The sequence below is a fragment of the Enhydra lutris genome, unplaced genomic scaffold, assembly GCF_002288905.1.
Source record: "Enhydra lutris kenyoni isolate GAN:26980312 unplaced genomic scaffold, ASM228890v2 scaffoldscaffold7, whole genome shotgun sequence".
Lineage (NCBI taxonomy): Eukaryota > Metazoa > Chordata > Mammalia > Carnivora > Mustelidae > Enhydra > Enhydra lutris.
In genome coordinates this window covers 22,305,905-22,318,565 of record NW_019154091.1, presented here as the reverse complement: position 1 = coordinate 22,318,565, position 12,661 = coordinate 22,305,905, and the positions used below count along the sequence as shown (strand labels likewise).

At 38.0% G+C, this 12,661-nt stretch overlaps 1 protein-coding gene across 1 annotated transcript in view; it reads right to left on the bottom strand.

Annotated features, from left to right (window-relative positions):
- LOC111142254 (pro-apoptotic WT1 regulator) overlaps window positions 1-12,661 on the bottom strand; it is a 112,061-nt gene that overhangs the window by 42,273 nt on the left and 57,127 nt on the right. The gene's annotated exons all lie outside the window — the stretch shown is intronic.

Below are 12,661 nucleotides of genomic sequence, written 5' to 3'. Positions count from 1 at the left end.
AGCCCTAAGTGGGAGTCGATCCCAAGGACCTGGGATCATGACTTGAGCCAAAGGCAGATGCTTAACCGACTCAGACACCTAGGCACCCCTACAACTGAACACATTCTTAACCAATATCGCCCTAAAGGGTTCTGTGAGACATGAAAAATAATGTTTCAGCAGGCAGCCTGTAAATAAGAAGGCACTAACGAAAGAAACAGGACCTACAAATTATAAAAAGAGAAAAAAAGTTAAGTTAGATCACTGTGAAAACCAAGAAGGGACGCTGGAGTGTCTGGAATAGGAGGGACACAGTAGATAAGCAGCACATTCAAAGACACAAGGTTCACGATGAGGGGGGATATGGAGCCCTAAGTGGGAGTCGATCCCAAGGACCTGGGATCATGACTTGAGCCAAAGGCAGATGCTTAACCGACTCAGACACCTAGGCACCCCTACAACTGAACACATTCTTAACCAATATCGCCCTAAAGGGTTCTGTGAGACATGAAAAATAATGTTTCAGCAGGCAGCCTGTAAATAAGAAGGCACTAACGAAAGAAACAGGACCTACAAATTATAAAAAGAGAAAAAAAGTTAAGTTAGATCACTGTGAAAACCAAGAAGGGACGCTGGAGTGTCTGGAATAGGAGGGACACAGTAGATAAGCAGCACATTCAAAGACACAAGGTTCACGATGAGGGGGGATATGGAAGAAAGCGCCTGAGATGGAGTCTTAAAAATTACAATGATATGGAAAGGAAGTGAGGGGAAAGAATGAAATTTCCTGCTCTCCCTATAATGGAACTGACTGTGTGTACAGGTGTCATCTGGCCCTAAATGGGACTTGGGTTATTGGTACAAAAAAAAATTATGATACTGAGGCTACTTGACTCTGAACCAGGAGACTAGTGTATTCGGTCATGATCCATGAAATTACAGCAGGCTAACATGGTTAGTTTGCAAGTAGGGTAAGATCTCAAACCCTTCACAGTTCTTGACAGAGGTGAAGATTGCAAAGGCAAGGCTCTGATCACAAAAAACATAAATAACCTGAGAAGTGTGGACTTTTCACTACGTAACACACAAAGATGTTATGGTGCTACAATTCCCTGGAATATAAGTAAAACGTAATAAAAACTGATGCAGGGGTGGGGGGCACGTGGGAGGCTCAGATGGTTAAGCATCTGCTTTTGGCTCAGGTCATGATCTCCAAATCCTGGGATCCAGCCCCATGTCTGGCTCCTGGCTCAGCAGGGAGTCTGCTTCTCCCTCTCCCTCTGCTTCCCCCCACCCCGACTGTGGTCTCTCTGTCTCTCTTTCTCTAATGAATAAATAAAATCTTAAAAAAAAAAACAAAACTGATTTGGAAATAGAACCTATATAAAAGGCAGTTCAGAGTGGAAATTAACAGGGACCAAAAGTGGAGAGTAGACAACAAAGCAGAAAATTTGATCCTATGAAAAATACCATATCCCAGGTAGAAAACAGAATCAATTAAAATAAATCTAGTAAAGGGTACTAAAGTTTAAGAAACTAGTCCCGATTAGAAAAAGAATCTCTCTTAGGACTCTTTAAAAACCTTTCTCAGACCAACAGATGGTATCATGTTTAACGGCAAAATATCAATAAAATTTAAAAGCAAAATCAGACTTAAGACACTGATCTCCATTCTACTATAAACAGAGTTATTAACATCATTCTGGAGGTGCTATCTGATAAATCCAGGTAAGAAAAATAAAAGATTTCAGCAATAGGAAGAAGGCAAAATTCCATCACTTCAGATGATACAATTTTGTTGAAATAACATAAATATCTTCGAATTATTAAAGTTCATTACAATGGTTTTTATAGATGTATGCAAAAATTGCTTCCCAAAGTAACATCAACAGCCAGACGGTATAATTTTAATAGTAACTATAAAAATAAACCAAAAAACTTTATGAAAAAAACTACACAATTTTACTGAAAAACACAATTAAAATCTATTCTTACATGGAGAAAAACCTAATATTGTGAAGATGTCAATTATCTGTAAGCCAATTTATAAGTTGAATAAAAATTCCAATCAAAATCTTAAGGAAATTATTTGGAAAGTAGGGGTGACCATCTGGATAAATACATAAACATCCAGAAAACTTAACTTTTAAAAAAGTTATGACAAAACAATCATTCTAACATTAAAATATATAAAACCACAATAATAAAAACTTTGTAATCGAGGTCCTAGAATAGAAAAGAGAATAAAGTAAAGGAATTTCTCAATACACATTACTGAGATAAAAGGTCAATCATTTAATGCAAAGTGGGGGCTGAGAAGCAAGTGTATAAGATCTGGAAAAAATAAAGAGTAGTCTCATCTCTAGGCTTCTACTCCGTGAAAAGAATCATCTCATTCTCCAGTACCTGAACTGCAAAAATCCCTGACCTTAGGATCAAATGGCAGTAGTATAATGCTAGAACTCTTAAATCCTAACGTAGTGTAGATAGAAAGTAAAAGCTGAAGCAGATAGCCATGAACTGCGTGAGCACTGGAATATTATTTTATTTATCTTTGTTTTCATTTTCTGAGATCCAGTCCCTCAACACTAACCTCCCTTCCTTCCACTACCTCAATAAATGTATACTCCCTTACCAACACTTTAAAAAGAAGAAAAAAATATTCAGTAAATGCTTGATAAATGAATGAATGAGTTACCAAGATGAAACAAATCAGGGAGATGGACTATAGCACCCCAAGATAAAATAGAATATGCTTTTCTGTGGCAACACTGTTACCCACTGACCTGGGAACCTATTCATTCACACACACTATCTCTGAGAAGAATGTGTGCATCTTACATTCCAGGCAGCTTGGATTACTTGATGAATCACAACTTCCCTCCAAGGTTCTTCTAGCAACCTGTAGAATTCTTTTAGCAACAAGCATCCTACAAATTCTCTAAGCTATCTTATGTAACTGGGATAAATATACCTAGAGGAAACTTTCTGGAAATGGTGAGAAGAAAGAATGAAAGCAAAAAAGAACTGAGTAAGTGGACCAAAGTGGGTTAAGACATTTTCCACTTCTATTGCTTTTCTTTTCTTTTTTTTTTTTTTTTTAATTTTATTTATGTATTTGACAGAGAGATCACAAGCAGGCAGAGAAGCAGGCAGAGAGAGAGAGGAGGAAGCAGGCTCCCCGCTGAGCAGAGAGCCCGATTCGGGGCTCGATCCCAGGACCCTGGAATCATGACCTGAGCCGAAGGCAGAGGCTTTAACCCACTGAACCACCCAGGCGCCCCTCCACTTTTATTTCTTGCAAAGATTAAGAATTCTCTACATGCACAGCTGATGGTATCCTTAATGGAGACAGAGTTATTTTGGGTTTTTTTAAAAACATTTTTTCATTTTTAAGTAATTTTTAAGTAATCTTAAAAATTAAATTAATTTTTAAGTAATCTCTATACCCACCATAGGGCTTAAACTTACAACCCCGAGATCAAGAGTCACATGCTCTACTTAGACAGCCAGTCATCCCAAGAGTAATTTTTTTTTTTAAGATTTTATTCCTTTATTTGACAGAAATCACAAGTAGGCAGAGAGGCAGGCAGAGAGTGAGGAAGGGAAGCAGGCTTCCTGCTGAGCAGAGAGCCCAATGCAGGGCTCGATCCCAGGACCCTGAGATCATGACCTGAGCTGAAGGCAGAGGCTTAACCCACTGAGCCACTCAGGCGCCCCCAAGAGTAATTTTTAAATAAGTACCAGCAAGAGAGAACCAAAAAGAACTCAAACATGTTTTAAAGTTTATTTCTGGGCACTTTGGTGGCTCAGTGGGTTAAGCCTCTGCCTTTGGCTCCAGTCATATCTCAGGATCCTGGGATCAAGCCCCATATCAGGCTCTCTGCTCATCAGGGAACCTGCTTCTCCTCCCCTTCTGCCTGCCTCTCTGCCTACCTGTGATTCTGTCAAATAAACAAGTAAAATCTTTTTAAAAAATTAAGTTTCTTTCTACTAATCAAAAGCTTTTTATCTGAGAAAGAAAAAGATGAGATGAAAATAAATGCTGGTTCTATATTATAATTACACCAACAACGTGGAACTTAATGCACTCTCTTCCCAGCTCTTATTTCTAGATAAATGTAATCACGTCAAAGTTACTGTATCCTTTTACATAGAATACAGAGAACTGCATGAGAACAGGGTTAACAATTATTTTAAACTGAAACCAAAAAGTTTTATGAAATGACATTTTTTAAACAAAATGAGAGTATCACTGATTGTCACCAAGCTCTTTACTATTCCCAAAACTGCATTTTGGAGCACCAGTATTTTGGCAAATAAAACTCCTGAATAAAACAAAAGTATGATTTTTCTTTTTTTTTTTTTTTTTTGGCCATATAATATAACTTGTCTTTATTTCTTTCATTTCAGTGTTCCAGAATTCATTGTTTATGCACCACACCCAGTGCTCCACGCAACATGTGCCCTCCATAACACCCACCACCAGGCTCACCCAACCCTCCACCCTCCTCCCCTCCAAAACCCTCAGTTTGTTTCTCAGAGTCCACAGCCTCTCATGGTTCATCTCCCATTCCAATTTCCCCCAACTCACTTCTCCTCTCCATCTCCCAATGTCCTCCGTGTTATTCCTTATGCTCCACAAGCAAAACCATATAACTGACTCTCTCTGCTTGACTTATTTCACTCAGCATAATCTCCTCCAGTCCCGTCCATGTTGATACAAAAGTTGGGTATTCATCCTTTCTGAGGGAGGCATAATACTCCATTAGTATATATAGACCTTATCTTCTTTAGTCACTCGTCCGTTAAAGGGCATCTTGGTTTTTTCCACAGTTTGGTGACTGTGGCCATTGCTGCTATGAACACTGGGGTATAGACGGCCCTTCTTTTCACTACATCTGTATCTTTGGGGTAAATACCCAATAGTGCAATTGCAGGGTCATAGGGAAGCTCTATTTTAAATTTCTTAAAGAATCTCCACACTGTTTTCCAAAATGGCTGCACCAACTTGCATTCCCACCAACAGTGTAAGATGGTTCCCCTTTCTCCATACCCTCTCCAACACATGTTGTTTACTGTCCTAATTTTGGTCATTCTATTATAAGTATGTTGTAAGGTGGTATCTCAATGTGGTTTTGATTTGAATCTCCCTGATGGCTAATGATGATGAACATTTTTTCATGTGTCTGTTAGCCATCTGTATGTCTTTCTTTGGAGAAGTGTCTGTTCATGTCTTCTGACCATTTTTTGACATAATTACATGTGTCTTTTGCAAATATCTTCTCCCGTTCCGTGGGTTGCTTTTTTTCCCATGGGTCTTCTTTTTTTTTGGTTGACTGTTTCCTTTGCTGTGCAGAAGCTTTTGATCTTGAGGAAGTCCCAAAAGTTCATTTTTGCTTTTCTTTCCTTTGCCTTTGGAGACATATCTTGAAAGAAGTTGCTGTGGCCCATGTCAAAGAGGTTACTGCCTATGTTCTCCTTTAGGATTCTGATGGATTCCTGCCTCCCGCTGAGGTCTTTTATCCATTCCGAGTTTATCTTTGTGTATGGTGTAAGAGAATGGTCGAGTTTCAGTCTTCTATACATACAGCTGTCCAATTTTCCCAGCACCATTTATTGAAGAGACTGTCTTTTTTCCACTGTATATTTTTTCCTAGTTTGTTGAAGATTATTTGGCCATAGAGTTGCGGGTCCATATCTAGGCTCTCTACTCTGTTCCAGTCCCCAGTTTTGTTTTTTCTTTTTCAACATTTCCTTAGCAATCTGGGGTCTCTTCTGGTTCATACAAATTTTAGGATTGTTTGTTCCAGCTCTTTGAAAAATGCTCTTTGAAAATGGTATTGAAAGTATAGACTGCTCTAGGCAGTATACACATTTTAACAATGTTTATTCTTCCGATCCATGAGCATGGAATGGCCTTCCATCTTTTTGTGTCTTCAATTTCTTTCATAAGTTTTCTGTAGTTCCTTGAGTACAGATCCTTTACCTCTTTGGTTAGTTTTATTCCCAGGTATCTTATGGTTCTTGGTGCTATAGTAAATGGAATCGATCCTCTAATTTCCCTTTCTGTATTTTCATTGTTAGTGTATAACAAAGTAACTGATTTCTGTACATTGACTTTGTATCCTGCCACATTACTGAATTGCTGTATGAGTTCTAGTAGTTTGGGGCTGGAGTCTTTTGGGTTTTCCATATAAAGTACCATGTCATCTGTAGAGAGAGAGAGTTTGACTTCTTCGTTGCCAACTGGAATACCTTTTATTTCTTTTTGTTGTCTGACTGCTGTTGCTAGGACTAGTACTGTGTTGAACAAGACTGGCAAGAGTGGGCATCCTTGTCATGTTCCTGATCTCAAAGGGAAGGCTGTCAGCTTTTCCCCATTGAGGATGATATTCGCTGTGGGGTTTTTCATAGATTTCATGAAGTTGAGGAATGTTCCCTCTATCCCTATACTTTGAAGCGTTTTAATCAGGAACAGATGCTGTGTCTTGTCAAATGCTTTTTCTATATCAACTGAGAGGACCATGAGGTTCTTCTCTCTTCTCTTATTGATTTGTTCTATCACACTGATTGATTTGTGAATGTTGAACCACCCCTGCATCCCATGGATAAATCCCACCTGGTCATGGTGGGTAATCTTTTTAATGTATTGTTGGATCCTATTAGCTAGGATCTTGTTGAGAATCTTAGCATCCACATTCATCAGGGATATGGGTCTGAAATTCTCCTTTCTGGTGAGGTCTTTGCCTGGTTTGGGGATCAGGGTAATGCTGGCTTCATAAAAAGAGTCCAGAAGTTTTCCTTCTGCTTCTATTTTTTTGAAACAGCTTCAGGAGAATAGGTATTATTTCTTCTTTCAATGTTTGGTAGAATTCCCCAGGGAATTCGTCAGGTCCTGGGCTCTTGTTTTTTGGGAGGTTTTTGATCACTGTTTCGATCTCCTTACTAGATACTGGTCTATTCAGGTTGTCAATTTCTTCCTGATTCAGTTTTGGAAGTTTATAGGTTTCCAGAAATGCATCCATTTCGTCTAGGTTGCTTAACTTATTGGCATATAACTGTTGATAATAATTTCTGAAGATTATTTCTATTTCCTTGGTGTTAGTTGTGATCTCTCCCTTTTCATTCATAATTTTATTAATTTGGGTACTCTCTCTTTTCTTTTGGATTAGTTTGGCCAATGGTTTATCGATCTTATTCTTTCAAAAAACCAGCTTCTAGTTTCGTTGATGTGTTCTACTGTATTTCTAGTTTATATCTCATTGATCTCTGCTTTAATCTTGATTATTTCCCTTCTTGTGTGGGAGTTGGCTTAATTTGTTGTTGATGTCCAGTTGTTGTTGTTGTCCAGTTCTTTAAGGTGTAAAGAGAATTGGTGTATTCTGGATTTTTTCAATTTTTTTGAGGGAGGCTTGGATGGCTATGTATTTCCCCCTTAGGACCGCCTTTGCTGTATCCCATAGGTTTTGGACTGAAGTGTCTTCATTCTCATTGTTTACCATGAATTGTTTAAGTTCTTCTTTGATTTCCTGGTTGAACCAAACATTCTTAAGCAAGGTGGTCTTTAGCTTCCAGGTGTTTGAATTCCTTTCAAACTCTTTCTTGTGGTTGAGTTCCAGTTTCAAATCACTGTGGTCTGAGAATATGCAGGAATAATCTCCATCTTTTGGGATAAGTTGAGTCCTGATTTGTGACCAGTGGTCTATTCTGGAGAAAGTTCCAGAGAACTTTTTTTAACCTATTTACTTCTTTTAACCTATTTAACCTTTTTTAACCTCATCACAACGAGAGGTTCAATATAACAAATTCCATAATAATAACAACCTTTTAACTTGGAACTTTTTTTTGATACATATACCTGTGTTTTTCTTTTTGCTTTTCTATTTTTTTTAATATTCATATAGAGATAAGCTTCAAAGTAATCCTCTTTCCCCAATCAATACTATCCCTATATACTATCCCTATAAATAAACCAGTTTTAATCCCCCTTTATCTCTGGAAAGTTGAGCCCTTTAACAAAGATATCAAGATACACCCAGGAAGAATCAAAATAACCTTCCTTGCCCACACTGAGGATTTATAACCACCCTCCCATCTTTTCTTCTGTGTTTCTGTATATTTGTTTGTCTGGTAATATATAAATGTTCTGGTAATATGTAAATCTTATACTTGGGGTTCATTTTGGCAGGGTTCTTTTTTCCTTGTCATTTACTTTTGTCCATCTTTTTGTCTGTTTTTGTTTGTATACCTTATAAATCTTACCTTTGGGGCCCATTCTGGCTGGGTCTTCTTTCTCTCTCTCTCTCTCTCTCTCTCTCTCTCTTTTTTTTCCTGTCTCTCTCTTCCTCTCTCTTTTTTTTCTTTTTTCTTTCTTTTTGGTGGGGAGTCCCAATAGCTCAGAAGTGTGCCAGGGTGCACCTTGCCCAGATCACCGTTGATACATTCAGCTACACATCCCCTCAGCCATCTCTCACCAAAATGATTAGGAGGAGGAATGCCCAGCAGAGGAAAATTCAGAGACTGTGCCTACTCCATCAGAGCTACTGGATATGGATATAAACAGTTATGCTGGAAAGGGAATTCAGGGTAACAATTATCCAGGCAATGGAAAACCATTAATGACAACATGGAATCGATTAGGGCAGAAATGAAAGCCACCAGGGAAGAAGTTAAAAATGCTATCAATGAGTTCCAATCTAATCTAAATTCTCTAATAGCTAGGGTAAATGAGGCAGAAGATAGAATTAGTGATCTAGAGGAGGAACTGAGAGAAAAAGGCTCAGGAGGAGGCCTGGAACAAACAGCTTAGAAGCCATGAAAACAGAATTAGGGAAATAAATGACTCCATGAAACGTTCCAGTGTCAGAATTATGGGAATCACTGAGGGGGAGGAGAAAGAAAGAAGACTAGAAGATATAGCTGAACAAATTCTCCATGAAAATCTTCCCAATCTGGGGAATAGAGCCAGCATTCCTGTCCTAGGGCAGAAAGGTCTCCCCACCAAGATCATAGAATCTAGAAAGACCTCAAGACACCTGATTGTGAAACTGATGAAATCATAATTTTAGACAGGAGCCCTTGAGAGCAGCTAGGGGGAAGAGATTCCTTACGAACAGAGGAAGGCCCATCAGAATAACGTCAGACCTATATTGAAATACCTAAGATACTGATGATAAACACTGAGCTAATATGTCATTTGAGATCTGCTTCAAAATAACACAAGAAATAAAATGGGTAGTGTGTGGTGAGTATAGATAAAACTTGCCAGAAGTTGATAACCGTTGAAGCTGAAGGAGGCATACATGGAGAACATTACAACATTTTCCTTAATTTTGTACATGATTAAAAGTCCCATAAGGTTTTTAAAAAAGCAGTAAAATTTAACTGACCATTTACTGAACAACTAAAACTAGATAAATATTTATTCTAAGGGCGTTTGGGTGGTTCAGTTATTAGGCGGCTGCTTTAGGCTCAGGTCATGAACCCAGACTCCTGTGATGGAGCCCCGCATCAGGCTCCCTGTTTGGTGGGAAGCCTGCTTCTCCCTCTCCCGCTTCCTCTGCTTGTGTTCCCTCTCTATCAAGTAAATAAATAAAATCTTTAAAATATACATATATTTTATTCTAAGTAACACAACTCTTCTGCTTCTAGAGAATAAAATGATGGAGTATTATTCAGAAAGTGTTTTCCAAGAAATGGGAAATGTTTGCAATTTCATGCAGAGTGAAAAAAAGATATGAAATTCACTCAGCACATCACAACCCAGAATTTTTATGAAGAAAAAGAAAACAGAACAGAAAATATCAAAGAACACTTTTTTGTACAACTTTTGTTTTAGATTGTCTGTGAATGTGCTGCCTCACTTAGTACAAGACAGAATTAGTAGGAGTTGCAGGGAAAAGAGTGGCTATGAGTTGACAATGGCTATAGCTAGATGACAGCTGGATAAGCATTTATCTACCCTGCAGTTCTATATATTGTGTATTTTTATTTTTTATTTTTTAACTTTAAAGAGACTCTCTGGAGGGATTCTATCAGATCTCATTTCCACATCTACTTTGGACACTGACAGCAGGCCAAGCTTCCCCAGGTCTCATCCATCACTGTACAGACCCTCATTTCCATCTTATTCTGTACATTCTATAACCTGCTTCAATCCTATATCCCCCTCCTCTCCCTTCCAAATCATCCCATTGTATCCTCTGAATTCCTGTAGATTACTATTTTGCTCTCCTCAACTGCAGAATGAAGTCTAGCTGGCTCCCTGAAAAATCCCTTTCCCCTATGGCTGTCTCAATTGAAAGCTATTTGTGTTTTAATTTCTCTAGTGTCAAAACAAACAAACAAAAAAATGTCTCTAGTGTCTTCTCTGACTACCAATCTAGAACAAGTCTCTCCTTTGGTCACAAAGCTCTAGCCCAGTGATTCTCATTCAGTCAATACCACTCCCTACAAGGCACGGAATTTTTTGAAGGCATTTTTGGCCATATTGATGACTAAGCCATGCTACTGGTTTATGGATCAGAGGCATGGAATGAATATCTTGCAATTTGAAAAACTAGTCCCTCTAAGAAAGAACTGACCCATATTCCATTCAACCGCAGAATATAATACTGAACAGTCATGCAGGTGAAAAACCCATTATTATAATTATCTGAGCCTAAACATATTCTACCTCTAAAACACAGTATGTTTTGGGGGTGGTTTATAGCATTTTAAAATATAGAGAGATCTTTCCAGGAAGACAACTATATCCTGTGAACGATATTTTGTTAGTAATCTTATGAAAAAATTTGCTTGACATTTCAGAAAATGTCACTAACAGCAAAACTATTCATGGTATTTGAATCATTAATAAAGCACACTTTTATCAGTCCAAAACAAAGTTTGAAAGCCACTGCATTATGTTTTTATAGCTCTAAGACTTTGCTTAAGGCAACAGATTCCACCATCACAATAGCAACATCACCACAGTGTATCACACTTATTACAAAACATGGCATATATAGTACATATTCAATGTTTGCCGACTAAATAAATACTGGGTTGCATAGTGAAAAGACAAGACTAGACTGAACCAGGTTAAAAAGGACACTGAAACTAAGGAGAAGTTGGGGCTTAAAGTCCTAAATACAAAGTAACCAGACAATCATCACTTAATTTCTTGAACAAATGAGAGACATAACTGGTTTTCAAAGACTAACCACAGAGTGATATATATGAATACGCAAATAAACTTGGCTTAGAAATCTTAAGGTTGTAGTTTCCCACTACTACTAAAATTTTTATGACTATACCTCGAAGGTTGTGGGGTTTTTTACTTCTTTTCAGTTCAAACTCATTTCCCTTTTATTAAAGTCCAAGTTACCATTACATCGTTTGGTATTTAATAAAGGAAAACTTGTTCAAATAAGGTAAAATGTCATCCAGGATGATATCCTGGATGACGAGCCATCACCCAGGTCCATGATGACCATGGAGTATTTCCAAATACTGGAAATCAATATTTCCAGGTGGTTGTTTACAGCCAAGTAGCATCATGCATAAATCTTTAAGAAGCCCATCTATGAAGTTTATACTTTGTCAAGGCCCAATTCCTCTGGAGTAGAGATTCTCAGTTTATTTAAAGTTGATCTAAGCTCCTGAATGACTTAGGGGTAGATTTCCTTATGAGGTCCTACTTTGTTCTTAACAACCTCTAGGATGAAAACTACACTAGCAAAATCATTTCACCACCTACATGCCAGCAAAGCAGCATCATTGATTTTGGATTCTGGAACCAGATCATAGCCAACAAGCATGTTCATCCTTTCACAATTTCCAGGCATCAATATCTGGCTTGTAGAAGTATGTCACCCAATGAGCATCAAATTCCTCATGTGTTTCCTCTGACCCACAAGAGTAGCAGCAAACTGGACAGTGGCAGTGGGGCAGGGGGCTTGGGACCAGGTACAGGAGGCCTCAAGGGCTGGTAACAGCTACAGTACAAAAGAGAACAATGCCAAGCCTAATGGTGAAGTCAGCATGTACTCTATCTATGTCAAGGTTTTTAATATATCAAAAATGTAGTAGGTTCAGAGAATAAAATAACTAAAAAAGATCCAATTCATAGCCACTTTTCCTTATCAATTTTATAAGGCAGAATTCCATGAAATTCAGGAGTTCAGAAAAAGCAATCAACATACCATTTGCCAACTTTATTATTTTTTTTTAAATATGTACATATTTGAGAGAGGGAGTGCGCGTGTGCGAGGGGTGGGGTGGGGGATGGGTACAGAGAGAGAGGGAAGAGCAGACTTCCCTGCTGAGCACAGAGCCCCACATGAAGCTCAATCTTAGGACTCTGAGATCATGACCTGAGCTGAAATTGAGAGTTAGCTGCTTAACTGACTTACCTACCCAGATGTCCATCCCCATTTGCCAACTTTAAACACAATTTTATTAAGGTATTTTTAAATGTTTGTAATATATGGAAAACAGCACACTCCATAGGACTTTTTACTTACATTAGTAAGAATTCTTGGACAGTAGGGGTATACCTAACCATAACAGATAACCATCATTCACAACTATTATTTATCTAAAACTATGCATACAAAACAAAATACAACTTAAAAAAATTCTCATTCAAACACACTGAGAATTGTTAAAATTAATTTTTGTTAAATATAAATGCTTA